Raw genomic sequence first — 12,927 nt, forward strand, 5'->3', positions numbered from 1 at the left:
GAGTTGTGGGTGGGGTGTGTGGTGAGTAGGGAAGAAGAGAGGGTTGTGGGGGAGGGAGACAGGAAGGGAAGAGAGAGTAGGAGGGCCAGAGAGATGGAGAGTTTAAACATGCACAGAGTGAGTGGAAGAGAAAGAGAGATATAAACAGAAAGTGAGAGAGAGAAACAGAGACATGGGAGGGAATGGAGAGAGGGAAGGAAATGCGAGAGAGATGGACCACAGGAAACAGGGGGGTTACAGTGCCTATAATAAGTATTCACCCCCCTTGGATTCATTCACATTTTATTGTGTTGAAGTGTGATTCAAATGGATTTAATTGAGATTTACATTTAATCAGATGCTATTCTGCCAGTGGCAGAGGGCGGAAATACTCATAACACCGGAATTACACATCAAACAATTACACACACACACGTGAAGACACACACACAAGTGAAATGTGAGACTTGGTCAATCTGATACACCAAGAGAAGTCTGCATCTATCGCTCTACTGTAATTGCTCTGCAGCTCAAGACCACACACACACAACACCACAAACACACAACATCACAAAGAGTGCTGGAATGTGAAGCTCAGGTTACAGCTCTGAGGTCATCCATTTTGCATGAGCAGAAAATCACAGCGGTGACATAGTACATCCTGGGAAAATACCCACACATTCCCAACTACTTATTGGAGGAAAGCATTGACTGTCCTCTCTGAGTTGCTTTGGTGTTTTCTATAAGTGTGTGTTCTCACCTATTTTAGTGTGTGTTGTTCCCACCCTGAAATGAAACTCTAATAGGCTGACCACAGGCTGACCACACCGCTCGCGTCATAAATTTAGAAATCTGTTATTCAATTATTGCACCCACACTGCTCGCGAGCGTCAACAAGCGGCTGCATTGCCAAGGGCTAAAATAGAACTCCTTTCTATTTCTGATGCAGATCGCGCTGCAAGTCCTGCCTCTCCCATCTCCTCATTGGTTTATAGAAGCAGGTACCCACGTGCCATCTCCTCATTGGTTATACCCACGTGGGTGATTGAAAGACGAACTGTGTTGCCGGTCGGTGTAGTAATACTATGAAAGTTTAGATGCCAATCACCATATAAGTTCAAAGATGAAAAAGCCTGGAAGGAGGAGAGATGACTAGAAACGATTTGGTTCACTGTTTTATGTGTCGATTTAATTGTCGGAGTAGAGGACCTTGTGCATTTCAGGTAAAATAACAACTCAATGTTTATATCCCAGGACAAATTAGCTAGCAACAGCAAGTTAGCAAAATAGGACAAATTAGCTAGCAAGTGCAAGCTAACTAGCTAAATTGCCATAAATGTTTAATGCTTTTCGACCTATTCCCAAATTAATGTAATTGGCTCAGTGTTTGTTTTGATATTTTAACCTGCGTGTCGTGATCGCGTTTGGTGTAGGGGGACAAAATACATTTATGCACAATGGCGGACGACGGCGCATGCGAGCGCAGCCGGTTTGGGTTCTGTGTAACACTAACATGTCAGGTTGTGGAACTGCCCGAGCTTGAAGACAAGCATGACAAAGGGTAAGGGATACTGAATAAATGACACCTTGACAATCATGTCAGGATCGAGTTACAAACAAACAAACAAACAAACAACTGGAGACACATGAACACCCCCACCCTAATTACTGGCCTAAGGGTATAGGTTAAGGAACATACACACATGCATGAGGTACACACACACATTCTCATACACACCCACACATATGCAGGGCAGGCATACACAAATGCACAAATACACACACACACACACACAAAGTTGTTAAAATACACCTCTCTCTCTCTCTCTCTCTCTCTCTCAATTCAATTCAAGGGGCTTTATTGGCATGGGAAACATGTGTTAACATTGCCAAAGCAAGTGAGGTAGATATTATACAAAAGTGAAATAAACAATACAAATTAACAGTAAACATTACACATACAGAAGTTTCAAAACAATAAAGACATTACAAATGTTATATTATATATATACAGTGTTGTAACAATGTACAAATGGTTAAAGCACACAAGTTAAAATAAATAAGCATAAATATGGGTTGTATTTACAATGGTGTTTGTTCTTCACTGGTTGCCCTTTTCTTGTGGCAACAGGTCACAAATCTTGCTGCTGTGATGGCACACTGTGGAATTTCTCCCAGTAGATATGGGAGTTTATCAAAATTGGATTTGTTTTCAAATTCTTTGTGGATCTGTGTAATCTGAGGGAAATATGTCTCTCTAATATGGTCATACATTGGGCAGGAGGTTAGGAAGTGCAGCTCAGTTTCCACCTCATTTTGTGGGCAGTGTGCACATAGCCTGTCTTCTCTTGAGAGCCATGTCTGCCTACGGCGGCCTTTCTCAATAGCAAGGCTATGCTCACTGAGTCTGTACATAGTCAAAGCTTTCCTTAAGTTTGGGTCAGTCACAGTGGTCAGGTATTCTGCCACTGTGTACTCTCTGTTTAGGGCCAAATAGCATTCTAGTTTGCTCTGTTTTTTTGTTAATTCTTTCCAATGTGTCAAGTAATTATCTTTTTGTTTTCTCATGATTTGGTTGGGTCTAATTGTGCTGTTGTCCTGGGGCTCTGTGGGGTGTGTTTGTGTTTGTGAACAGAGCCCTAGGACCAGCTTGCTTAGGGGACTCTTCTCCAGGTTCATCTCTCTGTAGGTGATGGCTTTGTTATGGAAGGTTTGGGAATCGCTTCCTTTTAGGTGGTTGTAGAATTTAACGGCTCTTTTCTGGATTTTGATAATTAGTGGGTATCGGCCTAATTCTGCTCTGCATGCATTATTTGGTGTTCTACGTTGTACACGGAGGATATTTTTGCAGAATTCTGCATGCAGAGTCTCAATTTGGTGTTTGTCCCATTTTGTGAAATCTTGGTTGGTGAGCGGACCCCAGACCTCACAACCATAAAGGGCAATGGGCTCTATGACTGATTCAAGTATTTTTAGCCAGATCCTAATTGGTATGTTGAAATTTATGTTCCTTTTGATGGCATAGAAGGCCCTTCTTGCCTTGTCTCTCAGATCGTTCACAGCTTTGTGGAAGTTACCTGTGGTGCTGATGTTTAGGCCGAGGTATGTATAGTTTTTTGTGTGCTCTAGGGCAACGGTGTCTAGATGGAATTTGTGGTCCTGGTGACTGGACCTTTTTTGGAACACCATTATTTTGGTCTTACTGAGATTTACTGTCAGGGCCCAGGTCTGACAGAATCTGTGCAGAAGATCTAGGTGCTGCTGTAGGCCCTCCTTGGTTGGTGACAGAAGCACCAGATCATCAGCAAACAGTAGACATTTGACTTCGGATTCTAGTAGGGTGAGACCGGGTGCTGCAGACTGTTCTAGTGCCCGCGCCAATTCGTTGATATATATGTTGAAGAGGGTGGGGCTTAAGCTGCATCCCTGTCTCACCCCACGACCCTGTGTGAAGAAATGTGTGTGTTTTTTGCCAATTTTAACCACACACTTGTTGTTTGTGTACATGGATTTTATAATGTCGTATGTTTTACCCCCAACACCACTTTCCATCAATTTGTATAGCAGACCCTCATGCCAAATTGAGTCGAAGGCTTTTTTGAAATCAACAAAGCATGAGAAGACTTTGCCTTTGTTTTGGTTTGTTTGGTTGTCAATTAGGGTGTGTAGGGTGAATACATGGTCTGTTGTACGGTAATTTGGTAAAAAGCCAATTTGACATTTGCTCAGTACATTGTTTTCATTGAGGAAATGTACGAGTCTGCTGTTAATGATAATGCAGAGGATTTTCCCAAGGTTACTGTTGACGCATATTCCACGGTAGTTATTGGGGTCAAATTTGTCTCCACTTTTGTGGATTGGGGTGATCAGTCCTTGGTTCCAAATATTGGGGAAGATGCCAGAGCTAAGGACGATGTTAAAGAGTTTTAGTATAGCCAATTGGAATTTGTTGTCTGTATATTTGATCATTTCATTAAGGATACCATCAACACCACAGGCCTTTTTGGGTTGGAGGGTTTTTATTTTGTCCTGTAACTCATTCAAGGTAATTGGAGAATCCAGTGGGTTCTGGTAGTCTTTAATAGTTGATTCTAGGATTTGTATTTGATCATGTATATGTTTTTGCTCTTTATTCTTTGTTATAGAGCCAAAAAGATTGGAGAAGTGGTTTACCCATACATCTCCATTTTGGATAGATAATTCTTTGTGTTGTTGTTTGTTTAGTGTTTTCCAATTTTCCCAGAATTGGTTAGAGTCTATGGAGTCTTCAATTACATTGAGCTGATTTCTGACGTGCTGTTCCTTCTTTTTCCGTAGTGTATTTCTGTATTGTTTTAGTGATTCCTTCGATCTCTCTCTCTCTCTCTCTCTCTCTCTCTCTCTCTCGCTCTCTCACTCATAGAGCCTACTGCTGGTTTAAATAGTCAGGAATAAAGCCTGGCCTTAACAAGGAAAAGGAAGGGAAGACTTCCTCCAAATAGGTGTACCTGTTAACCGGAAAGTAATTCAGACCCCCATGACTTTTTTCACATTTTGTTATGTTACAGACTTATTCTAAAATTGATTTTTTTTAAAATCCCTCGTCAATCTACACACAATACCCTATAATGACAAAACAAAAACTGGTTTTTAAAAATGTTTGCAAATTTATATATATAAAAAAATACTTTAAAAAAAAGTATTCAGACCCTTACTCAGTACTTTGTTGAAGCACCTTTGGCAAAGATTACAGTTTTGAGTCTTCTTGTGTATGACGCTACAAGCCTGGCATACCTGTATTTAGGGAGTTTCTCCCATTTTTCTTGGCAGATACTCTCAAGCTCTGTCAGGTTGGAGAGCTTGGCTTCACAGCTATTTTCAAGTCTCTCCAGAGGTGTTCGATTGGGTTCAAGTCCGGGCTCTGGCTGGGCCACTCAAAGAACTTCAGAGACTTGTCCCGAAGCCACTCCTGTGTTGTCTTGGCTGTGTGCTTAGAGTTGTTGTCCTGTTGGAAGGTGAACCTTCACCCCAGTCTGAGATCTGTACTTTGCTCCGTTCATCTTTCCCCCGATCCTGACTGGTCTCCCAGTCCCTGCCGCTGAAAAACATCCCCACAGCATGATGCTGCCACCACCATGCTTCACTGTAGGGATGGTGCCAGGTTTCCTCCAGACGTGAAGCTTGGCATTCAGGCCTTGGTGGAGTCTTGGTGTTTCCAAACTTCTTACATTTAAGAATGATGGAGGCCGCTGTGTTCTTTGGGACCTTCAATGCTGCAGAAATGTTTTGATACCCTTCCCCTGATCTGTGCCTCGACACAATCCTGTCTCGGAGTTCTGCAGACAATTCCTTCCACCTCATGGCTTGGTTTTTGCTCTGACATGCACGGTAAACTGTGGGACCTTATATAGACAGGTGTGTTCCTTTCAAAATCATGTCCAATTAATTGAATTTTCCACACGTGGACTCCAATCAAGTTGTAGAAACATCTTAAGGATGATCAATGGAAACAGGATGGACCTGAGCTCGATTTCGAAGTCTCATAGCAAAGGATCTGAATACTTATATGAATAAGGTATTTTTTCTGTTTTTGCTTTGTCATTATGGGATATTGTGTGTAGATTGATGAGGAAAACATGTATTTAATCAATTTTAGAAAAAGGCTGAAACTTAACAAAATGTGGAAAAAGGGAAGGGGTCTGAATGCTTCCGAATGCATTGTACACACTATAATACTGTGTGTGTTTTACCACCCAGCAGAGGGATGTTCGGGGTTAATGTGGCAGTTGCACCTAGTGGCTAGTTTCCACATCATCTTCCGACGTCCTCGGACATGGAGGAACGTCAAAAACGGACTTGTATCACGGGTGACACACCGCACACAGTGATTACTATATTATACACAATTGCTGCCTCACGGTCCTCGAGGTACAACCCTCCTCTGTTTGACCTTGTATGTGTGTGTCTTTATCCTGACGACTTCCTTTAGATGTAAGCCCATTGATCTGCCACTCTGTGCTAACAGTGCACTTTTAAATATATATATTTTTTAATTGAACCTTTATTTAACTAGGCAAGTCAGTTAAGAACTAATTCTTATTTACAATGACGGCCTACCGGGGAACAGTGGGTTAACTGCCTTGTTCAGGGGCAGAATGACAGATTTGTACCTTGTCAGCTCGGGGATTCGATCCAAGAGCTTTACTGCTGCTGCACTCAGACACAACCTACCATTAATCTCCAATGTGCGGTTAGTAGCCACACACATGTATGCACACGCATACGCTGGCACACACGCACACACTCACGAACACACACACACACACACACACACACACACACACACACACACACACACACACACACACAGTTTCTATCGAACACGTATGCATGCACAGGCACATACCCACATACTTACAGAAATGCTCTCTCAAACGCACACACGCTCACACACGCACGTCCTCTCTCACACTCATGCGTATACACATTTACTCAGCTCTATTTCTTTATCCCAAGAGACCCTTGCCCCTTGGCCTCTGACCCTGTTGATGTCCCCAGCCTGCTCTCTGAGATGACTGACTTCCAACCAGCAGATACTATACGCCTATATGAATAAATACAGCACTCTCCTCCCCATCTACAGTAGCCCCATCTTGTTGCGTGTGTGTGCATATGCGTGAATGAGAGAGAAAGAGAGCATCTAACTGTGTGTGTGTGTGTGTGTGTGTGTGTGTGTGTGTGTGTGTGTGTGTGTGTGTGTGTGTGTGTGTGTGTGTTTGTGTGTGGGGGGTGGCTGATCGTGCTAGTTTATCCGAGGCTTTCTTTTCCCTAGACAGATACAAGATGAATGTACGGATGTACGCGTGTAGGTGGAAGTATTTAATGTGTAGGTGCGCCGTCTATATACCTTTTAGAAGACAAGGTTTGTGTGTATGTCTGCTTGTGGGCATGTTTGCTTGTGCTTACTTTGTGTGTTTGTGCATGCGTGTGTGTGTGTGTGTGTGTGTGTGTGTGTGTGTGTGTGTGTGTGTGTGTAGATGCAGGTGCGTGTAATTGTATGCATACCTGTGCTTGCATGTGCATGTGGGCGTGCATACTTGTGTGTGTGTGTGCCTGCGTGCATGCGTGTGTGACCCTGACCCAACCCCTTTGAAGTAGATGCGTGGGGATCATTAGCTGTTGACTCAATAGGATGTTAATCCAGGCTAGCAATGCTGGCCTCTGGACCTCAGCCACTTGAAGGCCTTTAGCCTCCTCTTTAAACCTGCTCTGACCACAAGTTCTTTCCCACTCATAGGGCATCATCTCTCTCCGGTACCCCTCTTTACTGATCCAAGATCAGATTTTCTCATCCCTTTAGTCATGACAAACAGGGCCAGGAACAGAGTTCAGTTAGGCCTCCGCGCTTTAGCAAACAAAGGAAAGTAGGAGGAGAGGAATTGGAGCACGCAAAAAAAAAGGGCAGGGATTAATTTCTTATTTGTTCACTTTAATCCATTGTTCAGGGATGAGTACAGGTGACTGACATTTCAACGTCAGGCTGACCTCTTCCCCAGAGTGACCTGACCATTGTACTTAGCTCCTTTTTATAGCCTAGTGGCCTACAAAGACATAGCAATGTGAAAAAGATATATAACTGTGAGCGATATGAATGAACAGGGTTCACAGGATGACAGAAAGGACACAAGAGCAGTTGGATAACTAAGCAAGTACTCAATCATGTAGGAACTATCTTCCTTTATGTGCGATCAGTGATAGCATTACATGTTTATCTCTCAAAACCACAAGGATGACGCAAGTAAAGTTTGGTCTATTGCTGTAGGTTCGTTATCTTTGAATGCAGCAGGTAAGCAATCATTCTTTAGGTCATTACTTATTGAGTTTATAAACCAATTCTGGGGTCAATTTGACTAATGGTTTACGTTAAAATTTGTGAATATTTTCAGCGTTAGTGTATTGGTATATTGCCATCATCTTCGAATTCGGGGACTTTATTTTGTCTAAATCTGTTTGTGTGAATGATTCAAATCTCAGTTGGTACACTCTACATTAGTGTTCCAATATACTTCAAAACACTCGCACAGCTGACTTTTCCATGAGAAGATATTTTTTTATACATTTCGTTTTAGCATTAGCGTTACATAGTCAAAATAGTTAATTTTGAACAGTTTCCTTGTATTTTTTAGATATCAATGCTAAACTTAAAATGTTTCCTTATGATCATGTCTTTGATTACCTTAAAAAGTTTTAAGTTGATAGGCCAAAGTTAAAGGATTTAAATGGTTAAGTAAAATCAGATTTCCAGATTTATCAATAACTCACCCATCCCAATACCGAATATGGTGTTATTTAGACTTCATGAGAATGTGTTTTTCAAATGTTTTCCAAAAATATATCAATGGACCTTATGTCTTTGTGGCAAATTTGTTCAGCATGAGGAAAGACACATACAGTGGCAAGAAAAAGTATGCAAATCATTTGGAATTACCTGGATTTCTGCATAAATAGGTCATACATCTAAGTCACAACAATAGGCAAACACAGTGCACTTAAACTAATAACACACAAATTATTGTATTTTTCTTGTCTATATTGAATACATCATTTAAACATTCACAGTGTAGGTCGGAAAAAGTATGTGAAGCCCTAGACTAATGACTTCTCCAAAAGCGAATTGGAGTCAGGAGTTAGCTAACCTGGAGTCCAATCAATGAGACGAGATTGGAGATGTTGGTTAGAGCTGCCCTGCCCTATAAAAAAAAAACTCTCAAAATTTGAGTTTGCTTTTCAGAAGAAGCATTGCCTGATGTGAACCATGCCTCAAACAAAAGAGATCTCAGAAGACCTAAGATTAAGAATTGTTGACTTGCATAAAGCTGGAAAGGGTTACAAAAGTATCTCTAAAAGCCTTGATGTTCATCAGTCCACGGTAAGACAAATTGTCTATACATGGAGAAAGTTCATCACTGATGACTGCAAGAGCTCAGTTAAGAAGAATCCTAGTGTGTCGGCTAAAGACTTACAGAAATCTCTGGAACATGCTAACATCTCTGTTGACGAGTCTACGATACGTAAAACACTAAACCAGAATGGTGCTCATGGGAGGACACCACGGAAGAAGCCACTGCTGTCTAAAAAAAACATTGCTGCCTGTCTGAAGTTTACAAAAGAGCACCTGGATGTTCCACAGTGCTACTGGCAAAATATTCTGTGGACAGATTAAACTAAAGTTGAGTTGATTGGAGAAAAAAAGGCACAGCACACCAACATCAAAACCTCATCCTAACTGTAAAGTATGGTGGAGGGAGCATACTTTACAGTATGCTCCCTCCAGGCCCTAGGGCTGCTTTGCTGCCATAGGGCCTGGAAAGCTTGCCATCAGACGGAAAAATTAATTCCCAAGTTTATCAAGACATTTTGCAGGAGAATGTTAGGCTATCTGTCCGCCAATTGAAGCTCAACAGAAGTTGCGTGATGCAACAGGACAACGACCCAACACACAGAAGTAAATCAACAACAAAATGGCTTCAACAGAAGAAAATACGCCTTCTGGAGTGGTCCAGTCAGAGTCCTGAACTCAACGCGATTGAGATGCTGTGGCATGACCTCAAGAGAGTGGTTCACACCAGACATCCCAAGAATATTGCTGAACTGAAACGGTTTTGTAAAGAGGAATGGTCCAAAATTCCTCCTGACCGTTGTGCAGGTCTGATCTACATAAAACTGCTGAAAACATTTGGTTGAGGTTATTGCTGCCAAAGGATGGTCAACCAGTTATTAAATCCCAGGGTTCCCATACGTTTCCCACCCTGCACTGTGAATGTTTACACAGTGTGTTCAATAAAGACATGAAAACGTGTAATTGTTATACGTTTAAGCACTGTGTTTGTCTACTGTTTTGACTTAGATGAAGATAACATCACATTTTATGACCAATTTATGCAGAAATCCAGGTAATTCCGAAGGGTTCACATACTTTGTCTTGCCACTGTAGATACAAAGTTTCAAGTCTCTAGGTCAAACAGGGCGAGGGATATTGTGTGTAGAGGGTTTAGGTGAGAGTCCTTTAACAGTACCACCTATAGGCCGGCAGGGAGGAAGTGATGTTATTTTTGACCAAGTTACTCATGGCCTCTAGTTTCTATGTGCCAAATTAGAAAAAACGTACCAATCTATGCTTGAGTTATTTGACCATGTCAAGGAAATCAAAATCTAAGTATAACAATAGTTTTCACAGCTTTGCTGAGAACCCCTAATACCATGATAACATGCTCTCGGCAGCCGATGTGAGCGAGACCTTTAAACAGGTCAACATTCACAAAGCCGCGGCGCCAGATGGATTACCAGGATGTGTACTCAAAGCATGCTCGGACCAACTGGCAAGTGTCTACACGAACATTTTCAACCTCTCCCTGACTGAGTCTGTAATACCTACATGTTTCAAGCAGACCACCATAGTCCCTGTGCCCAAGGAAGCGAAGGTAACCTGCCTAAATGATTACTGCCCCATAGCACTCACGTCAGTAGCCATAAAGTGCTTTGAAAGGCTGGTTGTGGTTCACATCAACAGCATCCTCCCGGATACCTTAGACCCACTCCAATTCGCATACCGCCCTAACAGATCCACAGAAAATGCAATCGCACTCCACACTGCACTTTCTCACCTGGACAAAAGGAACACCTATGTGAGAATGCTGTTCATTCACTACAGCTCAGCGTTCAACACCATAGTGCCCACAAAGCTCAACACTAAGTTAAGGACCCTGGGACTAAACACCTCCCTCTGCAACTGGATCTTGGACTTCCTGACGGGCCGCCCCCTGGTGGTAAGGGTACGCAACAACACGTCTGCCAACACCGGGGCCCCTCAGGGGTGTGTACTTAGTCCCCTCCTGTACTTCCTGTTCACACACGACTGCGTGGCCAAACACGACTCCAACACCATCATTAAGTTTGCCGACGACACAACAGTGGTAGGCCTGATCACTGACAACGATGAAACAGCCTATAGGGAGGAGGTCAGAGAACTGGCAGTGTGGTGCCAGGACAAAGGAGCTGATCGTGAACTACAACGGGGCTGTAGTGGAGCGGGTCGAGAGTTTCAAGTTCCTTGGTGTCCACATCACCAACAAACTATCATGGTCCAAACACACCAAGACAGTCGTGAAGAGGGCACGACAAAACCCTTTCCCCCTCAGGAGACTGAAAGTATTTGCATGGGTCCCCAGATCCTCAAAATAGTTCTACAGTTGCACCATCGAGAGCATCCTGACCGGTTGCATCACCGCCTGCTATTGCAACTGCTTGACATCTGACCTTAAGGCGCTACAGAGGGTAGTGCGTACGTCCCAGTACATCACTGGGGCCATGCTTTCTGCCATCCAGGTGTCAGAAGAAGCCTATAAAATTGTCAGAGACTCCAGTCACCCAAGTCATAGACTTTTCTCTGCTACTGCACGGCAAGCGGTACCGGAGCACCAAGTCGAGTATCAAAAGGCTCCTTAACAGTTTCTACCCCCAAGCCATAAGACTGCTGAACTATTAATCAAATGGCCACCGGACTATTTACATTGACCCCCCCTCCATTTGTTTTGTACACTGCTGCTACTCACTGTTTATTAATTATGCATAGTCACTTCACCCCTACCTACAGTACATGTACAAATTACCTCAACTAACCTGTAACCCCGCACACTGACTCAGTACCGTACCCGCTGTATATAGCCTCGTTATTGTTATGTTATTGTGTTACTTTTTATTATGATTTTATTTTTTACTTAAATAAAATATTTTCTTAACTCTTCTTGAACTGCACTGTTGGTTAAGGGCTTGTAAGAAGGCATTTCACAGTAAGGTCTACACTTCTTGTTTTAACAAATAAAGTTTGATTTGATGATTCAAGGTAAATCAGGTGTCTGATTGATCAGTAGGCCATGCCAAAATAAAGTATATACAGTTGAAGTCGGAAGTTTACACACACTTAGTTTGGAGTCATTAAAACTAGTTTTTCAACCACTCCACAAAATTCTTGTCAACAAACTATAGTTTTGGCAAGTCGGTTAGGACATCGACTTTGTGCATGACACAAGTCATTTTTCCAACAATTGTTTACAGACAGATTATTTCACTTATAATTCACTGTATCACAATTCCAGTGGGTCAGACGTTTACATACACTAAGTTGACTGTGCCTTTAAACAGCTTGGAAAATTCCAGAAAATTATGTCACGGCTTTAGAAGTTTCTGATAGGTTAATTGACATCATTTGAGTCAATTGGAGGTGTACCTGTGGATGTATTTCAAGGCCTACCTTCAAACTCAGTGCCTCTTTGCTTGACATCATGGGAAAATCAAAAGAAATCAGCCAAGACCTCAGAAAAAAAAATTCTGGCCTTCACAAGTCTGGTTCATCCTTGGGAGCCATTTCCAAAAGCCTGAAGGTACCATGTTCATCTGTACAAACACCATGGGACCACGCAGCCTTCATACCGCTCAGGACGGAGACGCGTTCTGTCTCCTAGAGATGAACGTACTTTGGTGTGAAAAGTACAAATCAATCCCAGAACAACAACAAAGGACCTTGTGAAGATGCTGGAGGACACATGTACAAAAGTATCTATTTCCACAGTAAAACGAGTCCTATATCGACATAACCTGAAAGGCCGCTCAGCAAGGAAAAAGCCCCTGCTCCAAAACCACAAAAAAAGCCAGACTACAGTTTGCAACTGCACATTATGTGGATATATTGAAGCGACATCAGTCAGGAAGTTAAAGTTTGGTCGCAAATGGGTCTTCCAAATGGACATTGACCCCAAGCATACTTTCAAAGTTGTGGCAAAATGGCTTAAGGACAACAAAGTCAAGGTATTGGAGTGGCCATCACAAAGCCCTGACCTCAATACCATAGAAAATGTGTGGGAAGAACTGAAAAAGCGTGTGCAAGCAAGGAGGCCTACAAACCTGACTCAG

The sequence above is a fragment of the Salvelinus namaycush genome, chromosome 26 (assembly GCF_016432855.1).
Source record: "Salvelinus namaycush isolate Seneca chromosome 26, SaNama_1.0, whole genome shotgun sequence".
NCBI lineage: Eukaryota > Metazoa > Chordata > Actinopteri > Salmoniformes > Salmonidae > Salvelinus > Salvelinus namaycush.